Genomic DNA, 14,693 nt, shown 5'->3' with positions numbered 1-14,693 from the left:
CAGTCTGGATTCAAAAGTTGGGCAATAAACTTCAGCTCCTAGCACCTCACAAAAGGAAACTTAACAAAAGAATAAAGAAACACCACAAATTACCTCAGCAGTTATAATTAATGCTAATGTTTGCTCTCCTGAAATAAACCATTTTTTCCTGTAATTGTCAGACCCAAAGATGTGGACAAGAAGAGCTGAAAAGTGACATTCAGCACTCTGTTATCTGGAGCATGGTGTTCCTCTGCTGGTATCTTAGTGCCAGATACTATCACACTTTTGTGATGCAAGCTGTTATTCTCTGGGTTTTTTTAATGTGGTATATATGGTATATATGTTAATGACATTATGCAGGTCAAACTTAAAACTGAGAAAGATGCGTGAAGAGAAGGAAATTAGAGCAGTGCAGACTAACACAGAAAGAAACTATTTCCAGCTACTCACATTTCTCAGTGACAGAAAATCCTAGAAAAGTGATGGAGCTTTTCAGTGTTAAAAACCCAAAATACCAAGAGGTGATTTTTTATCTCCTTAGGAAATACATTACTAGTTATACTGTCCTATCTGTGGAAATGTTATGGAAAAAGAAATGCTATCTCATAGTACTGCCCACTTCTTTGATGTTGGCTGTAATGAATACAGCAGAAGTCCCTGCACAGTAACAAAATCACTTCCTCCTGGATGTGATATGATGAAGTTTGTGTGAGCCTGCACTCCGTTTTTAGAACTGGTTGCTAAGACGAGATAATCTTTACAAACATTAATGGCTATGAAAGATGTTACACTATATACATGCACTGTTTCAAATAAAGTTTGTATTTTTGCAGAATGCTCCTCGCCTTTCTTATTCTCTCCGCATGCTGTGGTTTTGGCTCTCTGAGCCTTGTATGCAGTCTGTGGTCAGTTTTTTTCTGTTAAGATATGTATCGGACCAAATTCTGCCGGTGTGGAGTCAAGAGCTACACACGCACATATACTGTACCATAATCCAATCTACAGGTTTGGGTTTAATCACTGATACTGTTTGATTAAATCATGATTTTCTGTGGCCTTGAACCTTATCATGGAATCGTCAAAAAAAAAAAAAAAAAAGAATCCTTTAATCTAGCCTCATATCCTGATGTCATCCCTGACGTAGTGTCAAACCTATAAATATGCAGTGCTGGAAATGCATCAGCCTCCCTGGGCAAAACATACCTATGTTTCGTGGTACTTACATTCAGATTTTTTTTTCCTAGTCTCCAGTCTAAATATTTGTTGCCAGAATTTATAACCTCTACTCCATATGGACAGCAAGAGAAATGCATTTCATACTGTTTGCCATGAGCACGCAGAAGTTTATTTGCTTCTCCTCTGCAACAGTCCTTAGTGTCTGGGAAGACTGCCACCGCATTTCTTTTCACCTTGCTGCTCTGCACTTCTGATCCTTCTGCCTCTTGGAATCTCACCGAGTCAACTCCTTCGTGAATGGTTATTCCCCAGACTAGGCATTCAGCTGCAGACGAAGCCCTTACAGCACTGTGTGAAATACAAACATGATGTAGTATGTGATGTAGGCCACCGACCCGTTGAGGGATCTCAGTGCAGTTTTTCCTTTTTTTTGCAACTAATGACTTTGTTGAACTGCCTTCAACTTTGATCCATTATCCAGATTTTTTCCTTCAGATTTATGAAGCTAATTGTTTTCTCATACTTTTTTAAGTTAACTGTTTATTCCTGAGTCCATGACCTTTCACTTCTCTTTATTGACCTGCATTTAATCTTTTTAATTATTTCTACTGTTGCGATAAATTTGAATTCAAATCCTGTCCTCCAGCATACTTGTATCTACTTCCAACTTCAACTGTTTTTCTCCATATGTAATCAGCAGACGTTCTATGCCACTTTGTTAATCATTTATAGCATTATAAAATGTTTATAAAACACAGGAATAATGGTAGAATTTCACACCTATTTGGGACTTGTATTATTCTGACATATATTCGAGTCTACTCCATTTAGCAAAAAACTGGTAGCTTATTTTGTGACAGTAAGAATTACTGTAAAACTTAGAGAATTAGGCCCAAGGTGCTTAATTTATCACTGTTCTCTCAGGTTAATTGTTCTTCACATCACAATCCTCCAACTAAATTATAGTCAATTAGATGTTCAATAAATTAATAATTTAAAAGGACTGAGTGGACCAAATAGATGAAATAAAAGAGAACTTTATCTCTTGAAACAGACAAATAGAAAACGGTTAGCATGGACTAACATTCTTCCTATTTCATGTCACTTTTCCTCATGCTTTTAGTCAAGTACCTAGATCTACCTCTGTAAAAATATCTTTAAAATTTGGTAACCTCAGCTTCGGGGCCCATTTTGAATAAGTGATAGTATCCACAACACCCAGTGATTGTGGCTGTGCATGCTTTTCCACCTCTGCCTTAGGCTGTGTCCCTACAAGATGATAAATCTGACTTAATGAGCATATTGCAAAAACACTACAACCGTGAATCTATACGAACTCACTGTAGCGGTTCAAATGTTGTTTAAAAATCTCCTAGAAGTATCTTAGTAGCAGCAGAGTTTTTATTAGGCCAGTACTGCTTGTCCTTAGTAAGCCAACATACAGCCGAAATAGAGCCTTCATAAACACACCACCATACGCTCTGGATAATTTGACAGACATGTGCTGCGATTTCACACTTGATCTAGATCAAATTTCATTGCCATTTGATCCAGTATTGTACATGTCCTTTGTAATGGACATGAAGCCTTGATATTGCTTACAGCACAAGAGCTGCTGCCTCTGGACCAGCTGATCATAGCCTCCTTACTAACCCAGAGGTGACTATTAAAAGGAATTTTGAAAGAGATCATTTGCTTTTCTTTTGCATAGCATCATATTTCATTCTACTTTGTCAGTAAGAATAAGTAACTTGCACACAAACGTTTAAAAAACTATAAAAATGTTTCTAATTCCCCTACATGGAATAAACTAATTTCATTTCTTAAACGTTCTGAGCAAAATACTGGTCTGGTTTGTTCAAACAGTATCCAGCATTGCCAGAAGAACAGCAGTACTGGAGTAGAGCTAGAGAAGCTTTTTGAACGGAGCTTTGTTTTGCTGAAAAATGTGGCTGGGCCAAGGGAGCATTTTAAGACCTTGCACTGAATTTGTTAAATTGCTGGGAATTAAAATGATTCCCACTTTTAAAAATTCCTCTGATCAACATGTTTTGTTCTAGAAATGTCACAAACTACCAAAAATATAGAATATATCCTTAATTCAAGACATTCTATATACAGCTATTTAGGCCGGACATTAGGAAGCGTTTCTTTGGGTGGTCAAAGCCTGGAACAGGCTTCCTAGAGAGGCGGTCGATGCCCCACACCTGTCAGTGTTTAAGAGGCAGGCTCTAACTTTTGGTCAAAGACTGTTGTTAGCAACAGGCTTTAACTTTTGGTCAGCCCTGAATTGATCAGGCAGTTGGACTAGATGATCATTTTAGGTCCCTTCCAACTGAAACTAGTCTAGTATAGTCCAGTCTAGTCTACAAATTCATTGCGTTCATTTCTATACCAAAAGGTAAGATTTAGCCTTTTTATTTGGGGTGGTAAAAAGAGCAAGCTGGTTTACATTTTTTCTTTTACCTATTGCAGAAACTTACTAGACACTTGTCCATATACTCTAAGGTAAACCATATACAGCAGGGGAACTCAGAACTGAGAATTTGCCCCATGTTTTCCAGACAGTCTGGGCGTTTTAACTCTCATGAGGACACAGACAGTTGTACTGCACCGTCCCAGATCACACAAATCCACCCGCCGTTAAGAGTTCCATTGAAATCACTGGGACTATTCCCACAGAATAGCCAATGCAGTAGTATTAAATGTGAATAAGGTTGGCACAATATGAACCTAACTCATCTTCGTTGCTGTAGGATATTGTATATTTTTTCTGGGGCTATAATGACTTGTGTTTTGATATCTCTCACTATCAGGATTAGATGCTAGGCATATGCAATTTCAGAGATGCTACCTTGCATGCTATAGTCGTCCACATAGCTTGCCAACAGTTACATCCATATTTTAACAAAGAGATTAACACATTCTTTCTTTTGACAAATTTAGTCAATCAGGGCAATTCATTTGCCCTCCTAAATTAGTAAAAAATCCTGTCCCCTGAGCACCCAAGTCCCACTTCACTTGAAGATCAAGCATTACTGGCTTCCCACCACATTCAGAGAATGTGTTAAATACAACTGGCTTTTTAACTGAAACGTCTGTGTATATGCCTCAAAAAATAGAATGTGAAGAGGGGACCGAGTTGCATCTAGCCCTGTATATACTCCTTCTCATTTTAACACTGCCCCCAGATTGGCCCCCCTTCTCATTTTAACACTGCCCCCGTAGTAAGGCAGGAGAAAATCTCTAGTATCTATATGAACTTCAATGATATTATTTGTTCTAAGGCTGAGCTGAATTTGATCCACTCCCCTCAAGGGCAGTACAAATCTAATTACATGACATCTGCTGGCTTTATTATTATAAATGAAGTGTTAAAGAAGTGTGAATTTGTTATACTTTGAATAACAGAAACATTCCATACACCTCAGTGTTCACTGACTTAACTCTATAAGCACCAAGATCAGAAAATATTATCTATCACTTTCCTGCTTTCCTTATGTTTCTCACAGAAGATATTAAAATTATACCGCCAGTTTTATCTCACAGTCAAAAATTGTGTCCTATCATGCTTGCAAAACAAACCCATACATTTCTACGTTTAAATACATTACTTGTGCATATTTTATGTGATTATAGTATCCTTACTTTGTCTCAGAGCTGTTTTGTTTGTACTAAATAGCAATAAAGGTGACTAAATAATGATACTGTACAGAATATTACAGTATATGGTACTTCGTATACTGAAAACTTCATATGTCTAAAGTCTTTGTATTCCAGAAAACTCATCCTTACATATTTCCTCATATACTCAGTACTTTTCCATTTTAAATTTGTTTTCAATATTATTTAATGTTTTCCTGGATACCGCCATAGCTAATTAGATGGAGTATTTTGCGTCAGCATGTTATTTGCACAGAATATTTAAAAACATATCTCTGAATTTATTATCTTCTTTTCCCAGTCTCCCATTTACTTACATGTTTTCCAGAGCATTTACAGTGTTACCAACAGTGTTACCAGTTAACTGTGGTTTCTATGAATACTCCATTTTTCAGTATCTACATCTTAATGCTTTCTTGTTTAAGTATACAGCATGCTAAACTAAACAGCTCCTAGATATGCCACTTCTCATTCATGCCAATTCACTATCCATTGTGTTTTCTGTGTGGTTGTGCAAGAAAAAGCTCTGGCTGATCTTTTAACCCAGTTTGGATTATTTTGCAGCAAATGTGCAATCACAGCTTCAGAAGCAGTAGATGTACAGAGAGAAGGCAATAAAGAAATATGAAAAATGTTACTCCAGAAGATGGCTTGTAGTTAAGTCCTAGAGAAAGAAGTTATTCTGCTGCTTTTTACTTTTCCTGGGTTCTAGGAAATTCAGAAGGAAGCTTGAGGAAGAAAAACTAATGTATATGAGAAAAAAAGTAGACATATGGACTACTCATGATCCAAATTGCAAGTCCATCTGCTACAGCTCCCAGTAGCAGTTACTCACTTGATTTCTAAGGGCCAAACAAAAGTTCTGTTGAAACTAATTGCAAAACTCTGAGACCTCTTTCCAAAATAGGGTAACAATCATAACAAAAAGCCAATAAGAAGTTCTGAGATTTTAAGATTAATAAACTTAGCAGTACTTCTAGTTAATATAACTGGGTATTTGGTCTAGCAGGATTTAGTTACACACTATTAGAATGTATTGGGTAAAATAACAATGTTCAGGAGTCTAAAGTACAAAAAGTAGTGTGTACTGTAACACAGTGTTTATTTACAAAAATAAATGGCATGCTAGGCATATCAGTACAAAAACAGGACAAGTCACTATATATCTTTTGTATAGCTATATCTATAGCAAAAATCTGTGGCTTTTCATAATCCAATGGGTTTAATTTTAATTTTCACTTTTTAGTTGACAAATCATTATCCTAACCAAGATGACTAAATATGAAAATAGTTAAGTTGGAATGTGTAATTCCACATCACCATTAGATTATAAAAGAAATAGCAATGGGGAAATCATTATGATGGGACAAGAGGGAACAGAAGAGATAAGAAAGGGACACCAGTCAGAAGTGAAGAAAGAATAAGGGATGGTTAAGGCAACAATGAAGATTATAAGAAAACAGTTTGTTTTGCCGGTAGTTACAGCAGTGGATCTTGCCTTCTTTGCCCCCTTTCTTTATCCGTTGCTCTTCCTCCCTGCCCCTCCCACAGCTCCTGACAGACATTTTTCACATTCTGTGGTAATGAAGGCGATCTAACTGCAAATGTCTGTCACAGGTCTACACAATGCCAGTGTTGTTCTAACTACAAGAGTCATAGTTCAATAGTGCAAAGTCAACTCTGATCCCATCTTGTACAGAATCTACTCGCAATTGTAGATGTTATCCTCACCTTACTTATTTTAAAGCGTATGTAACTGCATTTTAAAATTTCAACTAAAATGTTGAAAGGAGGCACAAGTAGCAAGTATATCCTTGTGCATCACTTTATATTAATCAGTGTGAAATGGTTGCTCTAGCTCTGTATATATTTCTGGAAGCAAGCTAGGAACTACTGAGATTTATATTTTTTTTAATGGTAACAATATGGGCAAACTAATGCTTGTATTTGTAACACACAAAATCTATTCACTAACATGAGAAGACTCACTGATTTTGATGAAATTATTAACCAGTACAGCCAACAGGACATGGTTTATAAACACTCAACAATATACTCCCCTCCTTAATAGCTAAACTTTTCAACTAATTGAAATTGCAAGTAAAAGAATATTTAAAAATTAGTCCTAGTGCTTCCAATATAACCCCAAAAGAGAACATACAAAGATCACGTGTTACGAACATGTGCTGATAACTTCCAAGAGATCTTTCAGTACCCTTATGAGGTAAGAATTAACATTTCTTAAATCTCTTCTTGATAGCACAACATTCAGTTCCTTCAGGTAGTTATAAATCCCAGCCTCCTTAAGTCAAATAAGTATAAACTTTTTTTAGTTTTCCCTTCATTAAGCATAAGAATATGTGTTCCTTTGAAACAATAGTGATATTCTTATCCAAAACTATTATTAATGATAAGAGAATGCAGCTTCTATGATTTTTTTCTCAAAAAAAAAAAAGGAATTTTACTTGTATTATCCAAAGATTCAAATCGTTGCATAATTTTTTAAAAGGGTAAAAAAGGTAAGACTAAATTTGGGTAATGTTGACCAAACACCTATTTCAGTGGGGAGTCAAAAGTATGGAACACCTAGCAGAAGGGACATATGAATATCTTCACTGTAGTTCAGGTCTCTCTTTTTAATCTTGATAGAGAATTGTGACTGAAAATAAGAAGTGGCAAAATCCTGCATGCTTTTTGGTCTAACTTTGTGAGACTTTTTTTTCAAGTTCGTATATAATAAACTTCTCCAGCTGTATACAATGGTGAAATCTTTTTAAAAGTCTCTCTGTGAACTGATTAAAAATAATAGATGCAAACAGACTTTTGGAAATATTTAAAATTCTTTACATTGTCAATTAGTCCAGCACTTGGAGATGAACACAGACCAAACCTAAATAACAGTAAGTGACTGTGAAATTGTATTTGATTATTCTGTGCCTCTGTGAGAAAATGGGTATTGAAACATGTTAATATATGATTTAAAAAAAAAATAGCAGTATTTTTTATGTTAATGGGACATTTTAAAGCCTTAAAAGTCATATCTATTGGGTTATATTTTAGGAGTGCACTGCAGAAGCATATAGAGAAATGTATAAATCAAATTTATTTGTTTAAAATGGGTTCCCTCCAAAATATTTTGTTAAATAAATAAAATATATGGGCCAGATTATAGTTGTATACATATACAGGAGGGGAAAGATGGAAAAAGGAACATGTCTTGCTTTGCATCTCAATTTGTAGACCAAATGCCCTCATGGTAAGGTTTGTGCTAATCTGAAGTGCTGCTTTTCAAGATCAAAAGCATTTAGCAATTCAAAGTCTATAATATGTTAAACATGGCTTCATGGACAAAACTATTCTTGCTCCACCAAGAATTTATCTTTTTTTTCCCCCCCGTTTTTATGCTTATTTTACATGTTCTAATAAGCTATAGTTATATTTTAATAATTGTGTAATATGTACTTGCGTTACACATAATTGTAAAAATACAGCTGTAACTCGCTTTATCCTTTCTCATTCCCAGTAACAGAGTCTTATGTTAATGAAGATAAATCAAATCCTTGAAGGGTCATTGCACGTATGTAGCTCAGCACTAAAGTAATTCCTACATCCCTCTGAAACTCTGGAGAAAAAAGTCTTATTTACACACTGTATGTACATTGCCATTGGATTTTGTGCAGGACACTGAGAAATTCCCACAGGAAATATTAGAAATGCCTTGTTCCATTGCTGCTAATGATAAGGTGACACTTGGGTTAGATGGGAGGTGAAAACACAAACCAGCCCTGCTTGACTCATCTTTCTGTGGGTTGTGATTTTCATTGCACTTACACTTCACAACAATGAAATGCAAAATTCTGAAATAGATATTATTAAGAAATGTTTTCAGAAGATTAACTCTGAACAAAGACATCTGCTACCATTACAGACATAAATAACTGGAAGAGGACTACCTGGATAATTTGTGAGAGAAGAACTTATTTAAACAACTGCATTTATAAAGCATTGTTTACCCCAGGGAACCTTCTACACCATGAATGTCAGAGGAAATCGTAGAAGGTCATATATCTCAGCTCTATGAACCAGTTGTCCTAACTGACAGTGGATGTTTTGAATAAATAAGGCTTCATCCTGCTCCGTGACAGGCTTACTTAATGTTGGCTGATTTGTAAAGGCCACTTTCTACATGAAAGAGAGTTCAAAATGTATGTTTTATGATGAAGACATTAAAAAAATGTTTTCACCTTTTCTCTCTTAGATCTAAACCAAAATGTTAAACATTTCCACAAATGTTAAATATTTTTACAAAGGTGTAGCCTGCCCACTCTTCTTTTTTTTTTTTTTTTTTTGAGTGGGTTGTTTCACTATCATGAACACCATGAATCCTGTACAGAGCTTCCCTTAAAGGATGAACTCAATGAATCAAGTACCAAACCCACATATACCCAAGGCAGTCAGGTTCGGAACTGAAGTTCCATTTCTTAGCAAGACTTTGTTAAGATTGTTTGTTAACAAATACCATTTCCCATTCCATTTCCTCAAAATATCCTGTTTGGCATATTCTTGCCTCTTTAAATATGCTTATTTATAGAACAGCTTCACAAACTCACCTTTCACCTAGTTAACAGACTGCAACATATGTGATGCCACATTTACTCCCTATTCTAAGCATCAGGAAATAAAGCAGCACCGCTGCTGTATTTACACAGTCGTGCTGGAGCACTCCTACTCTCACACTTGCGTCTCGCCCCCCACTCAGCCACATGGCATTGCACGCCTGGGATCTGCTAAATGGTCCTTCTGGGAAGGCACATAAAGGAGTGCCTGGAGGTTGCTCATGGAAACAATACACAACGCAGCCTCAAACACCATCACATTGCAACTGCATGAACAAGACTGTACGTTGTAGTACTTGTATGCTCCCAGGTGTTGCCGAAATAGTAGCAACAGCATGAGCAAATCATGTCTCCAGTCCTCCAAAGTTCTACACACAGTACTCATGTAACCTACTTTATACATGGAGACATCACAGTATGCAGATGTGTACATACTAAGAATGAGGTTACATGCTTGCAGAATTAGAACCTTTACCGAATGCAGGGCTTTTTTTGTTCTTACAAAAATATTTTTCAAACAAATATCTCCGCATTTCATTGTTATTCAAAAATCCTTTTTTTTCTGTAAAAAATGTGATAGTTTTTAAGTGACGCATAGTTCCTTTGGATATGTCAAAACTATCTCAGTTGAAATAGCGTTTTCTTCCATTCACTATATTAAACAAAAAGTGTTCACCAGTTTTGTCTGATTCAGTTTGCCTTTCAGTTTTAAGTGCAATTATTTCATCATGTCTGTATAACCCTGTGTTAGGCACATATGCACCGATGTATTGAATTGTTCCAGGAAATCAAGTTTCTTATTGCCTTGTTCCAGGAAATCGGGTTTCTTATTGCCTTATAATATGAACTCAGCTTGTTGTACAAGAAAGTACTTAACACTTTAAAAAAGGTTTTTCTATGATCTCATTACTGTGTGCACTGTGTTATGTGGTAATGGAAACCTCATCAATTACAGGCTGTTCAGTTACATCCTGTGTAATGCAGGGTCACCCTATGGAGCTTATATATAATTACAGACAAAAGGCCTATTCTCTTCCATATAAGCACAAACTCAAATGAATTTTGAGTCAGACTTGGCAGGATTTCAAATTTCTGCTGCCCGTGTTTGTTAAAAAGAATGAGATTAATGAATAAAATTATTTTATAAGAGCGCTGACTTATAACCTAAAAATGTTGACTCATTACGGCACCCATTCTATGGCCCATTTTGCACACGGAAGCCTCCTTTGTGTGAAGCCTTGCTTCCTCTCCTCCTAGTCCTGGGTTCAGACCCTGTCTGGTGCTGTTAGATCTCACTTGGTGCCCATTAGGCCATGTGCCTAAGTTTCTCCATTGATTCCAGCGATTAATCTATTGGCCCCAGCATACTTGATTATGTGAAGAAATGATAGTAAGAAATTATTAGATGGATAGTTTGAAAATAATTTCATTACAACGTGTTGTGCCTGGCTATCTACATTCTCTCTGCTCTGTACTTATTTCCTGGGGGAATTTCTCATATATTGCCTTGCCTGAAGCCAAGCCTTGCTCTGATCTGTCACACCTACATTGCTGTTTGACTCTAACCTGGTCAGGAGGGAATGCAGGAGAGAATACCCTGGCTTAGGGCTATCAGTGGCAATAAGATGGGACTGGCTCAGGCCTTCACTTGTCAATAGTATTTTAACTGAATTCCACCAACAGCTGGAAGTGCTCAGCTTTTCCAAAATCTGTGCTGAGAGCACACTGTATGAGCTACTCGAAAATACAGGTAGCAGTTTTACTGAATACAGGAAGAGGCTAATCAGTGAATTTTGCTATTGATTTAAATGGGAGCAGAATCAGATTTTTCAAGCTGAATTTTAATTGCTTGGTATTAAATGTTTCTGAAATGCAAGACTACTATTTTTGCATGTATAACCCACACATCAGATACCTTCACCTGTTCACAAGAACCATTTATTGAAAATTAGTCCTCTGATAATATGTACCCTCACACAATTCATCCAAAAGCAGAGCCAGAGACAGGGAAGAACTGTCACATGCTTTTAGAAAGCTATTAGGATAAAGGAAGCTCTTGTGTAAGTTTGCTTTTAAGCCTTGCATATATGAATAACCCATGCCACTACTATATCATGCGAGTATTTCTAATATTTCCATTTCTCGGGTAACCTGAGGAATCTGTGCACAAAAACACAGCGGGGGCGGGGGGTGGGGGGTTGGTGGTTTGGAGTGGTCAGATCAGTCCATACCTATGAATTATTTATTATTCTTTGTTTTATCAACAGTTTGGTATTGGGGCTGTCAAATATCAGGAGAGAAAAAAGCAGCCAACCCTGTGGAATTGTACAGAAATTAAGACCTGTTCTAGCAGATGATTTCCTACAACTGCTCTCATGGAAGTTGTCAGGTACACAGCACAGATTTGCTAACTTTGGTCATGAGCATCATTCCATAGACTCCCATGGACTGCTGTCAATAGGTACTACCTCTGTGTGTAAAAGGTACAAACTAAATTCTAAGATTAAGTATTGAAAATTTTTTGCAAAAGAAATAATTGCTATGTACTTCAGCTGGAGCCAGTTCACCCACTGTAATGTCATTTTAACAGATTATTTTCTCTACCAATCTAGAAAGACTAAAACAAGCCTTTCTTTTCATATAAAAATGCAGGCCTTGTTAAACACAGATTACTAATTTAAATCCCACAGTGCTGCTGCGGGAATCTAAGTAGCACAGTTTCCAAAGACTTATTATTTTCTCAACATTTTGTGACGATTTTTTTCTGAAAAGTTGGATACTCTAATTTCAGAATCAAAGTTGTATGTAATGCCCAGATCCACCGACACTTTTTGAGGTTTCCAAAGATCTACTTGCTTATTTTCCTAATTGAGCAAACATAGGTTTTTTTTCTTTCCTTTTCATTTCTAATTCAATTTGTGAGTGAGTTTTCAATAGTTTTGTACAGCAGAGACAAAACTTTTTAAGGCAACCAAATGCACTAAGAACATCTCATATTTGGCATCTTTTAAAAGCTATATCAGCTATACCAGAGTAATAAGCCTTTGTTTCTTGTTTATAAACATGTGATGGTAAAGTCTACCGTTAAAGCATAGTGGAGTTCCATTTTAGGCACACTTGTAACTCCTACTGTTATTTTAAATGTGATGTCCAAAAGAATCAGGGTTCTCAAAAATGCACTGTCTGTCCATGTAACTGTTGCTTTGTCTTTGCTCTTCCCAATAACTTTGGACCGATTGTGAGAAATTTGACAGAGGTAGAAGTCACACAAATAATGAGCTTCTTACAAGTGTAACAAAAGTAGTCAAGCAGATGAGAGTGTTTTTATACGTGGCACCTGTAAGTGCCACAGCCAGAGGAAAAACTGCAACATGCTCTCACGCAGTTCAAACACAAGAGAAACCATATGGGGGAGACACTCGTAAATGCTCTAGCCAAGACAGAAGCTGCAACCAAAGTACAAAGCTGGGAAGGCAAACTTCCCCAATTCCAGTATTTTTTAGAAAAGGGCCCCTCCTATTTACAGTGAAACTATTATCAGTCTTGAATGGAAGCCAGTCCAAGTCCTTAATTTGTAAATTCTAACATTATTTCCTGCAGCATTAACAGACTTCACATCATAGTGAAAGCTAATTTACAGTTATTAAAACCAATTAAGGCTCATTCTCCCTATATGATTACATCAAAAATAACAATCATGATAAAAATTACAATGTTCAAGAGTGAATCTGTACACGTGGATCATTCGATTAAACCTGAACCCTGTCTTGGGAGGGAATCATTATGACAATTGTTTTTTTCTTCTGGATGCTTCTTTTATAATTGTAGTTACTTCCAAACCTCTTTCCCTGTGTAGCCCCCCTCTTTCCCCCCACCTCCTGCTTAGTACATTTTGCAACCTCAAGCACCTCTACCCTACAAAGGCAAAGAAAGTTCACTGCATCTAAGATTCCTGCTGGCCCACACACCTAGGGGAGACAAGTGTAATCAGAATACATGAATAAGTACCAGGCTCAAAGCTTTGCCTGAAGTGTTTTGCAAGATTCATCACACTCATCTGTTCTCTTCCTCCTGTGCTGATCAGCAGAGCCCTTCCTCTTCCAGGCTAGAGGGGGGGAAAAAGAGCTTAGGTCAGGGAAAATGAAATATTGCTGTTACTGTGATGTCAAAAAGTGTTTACTAGGCAATGAAGGAAGCCTTAACCAGCTAGGCTGAACATGCTTTTAACCGGTCCTTTCAAAGGATAAAAGCAACCAACTTGTCATGACAGCAACAAATTCTCAGACAATTTAAAAATGGCCATAATGAGCTGCTTTCAGGCTAACATCTTGCATATATTCAAAAATTCTGAAAACAAATTAAACTCTTGCCAGTCCTGACCGTTTCTAAACTAACGCATATACATAGCCCCAGAAGAAACCTCAGAAGGAAAAAACAATCCGTGCGCTTATATCCACAGAGAAGTGCAACAACACATGTGATAGCACAGTTATCATGTTGCTGTAGAAACGCCAGCAGAGTATTCTTTAACTTTGTGAGTGATTAAAGTACTAACTGTAATGTTGCAATAAGAATCACAGGTGAGCAGAACTAAAATGAATACAGGTAATACCAAACACTGGAAGAAGACCTGCTTTTCCTTAGCAGTGGAGCTCTTTCGTTCTTATAAATAAAAGGTTAAATCGGTGAAGTTGCATTTTGCACCTTCTCAACAGCCTTTGGAGGCTTCTAAAGGAAGCACTGTTTGCTGGAGATCCATGGGATCCTGCGTGGAAAGCAGAAAGCACAATCTCTCTTTCAAACTCCAGTCACAACACAAGGTTGTGGAAATACTGTTGTGCTCACCCAGAAACCAGGTTAACACTTTTCAGTCAAAAAATTAGAGAGGAAAAAAGATCCTATGGAGAGGTGAATCCACAGATTCACGCTACAGACAAATTGCCAAATAGAGGGTGTGTGCTCAATCAGCCAGGGTTGGGCTTCGCAAAATATGAACAGCGTAGATGAAAACCAGTGGTAAATTAAAAAATAGTATCTAACCCAAACTAACAACAGAACAATATGAGTCAAAGCAGCAAAACTAACTGACAGCCATCCTGGTAGAAAAAGGGAATCGGCGATGATCAGGTCATGCAGAACTCCGCAGGGGCTGGGAATAAGCAGATTACTATTCAGAGCACATGGGGCTGGGATAAAGCTAAACCCTCGAAGACATTTCACGGCATTTGTTTCCAGCCCCTTTGTTTCCCACAGACG

Source organism: Strix aluco, chromosome 4, assembly GCF_031877795.1.
Source record: "Strix aluco isolate bStrAlu1 chromosome 4, bStrAlu1.hap1, whole genome shotgun sequence".
In the NCBI taxonomy this organism is placed as follows: Eukaryota; Metazoa; Chordata; class Aves; order Strigiformes; family Strigidae; genus Strix; species Strix aluco.
This window is presented reverse-complemented; position numbering follows the sequence as displayed.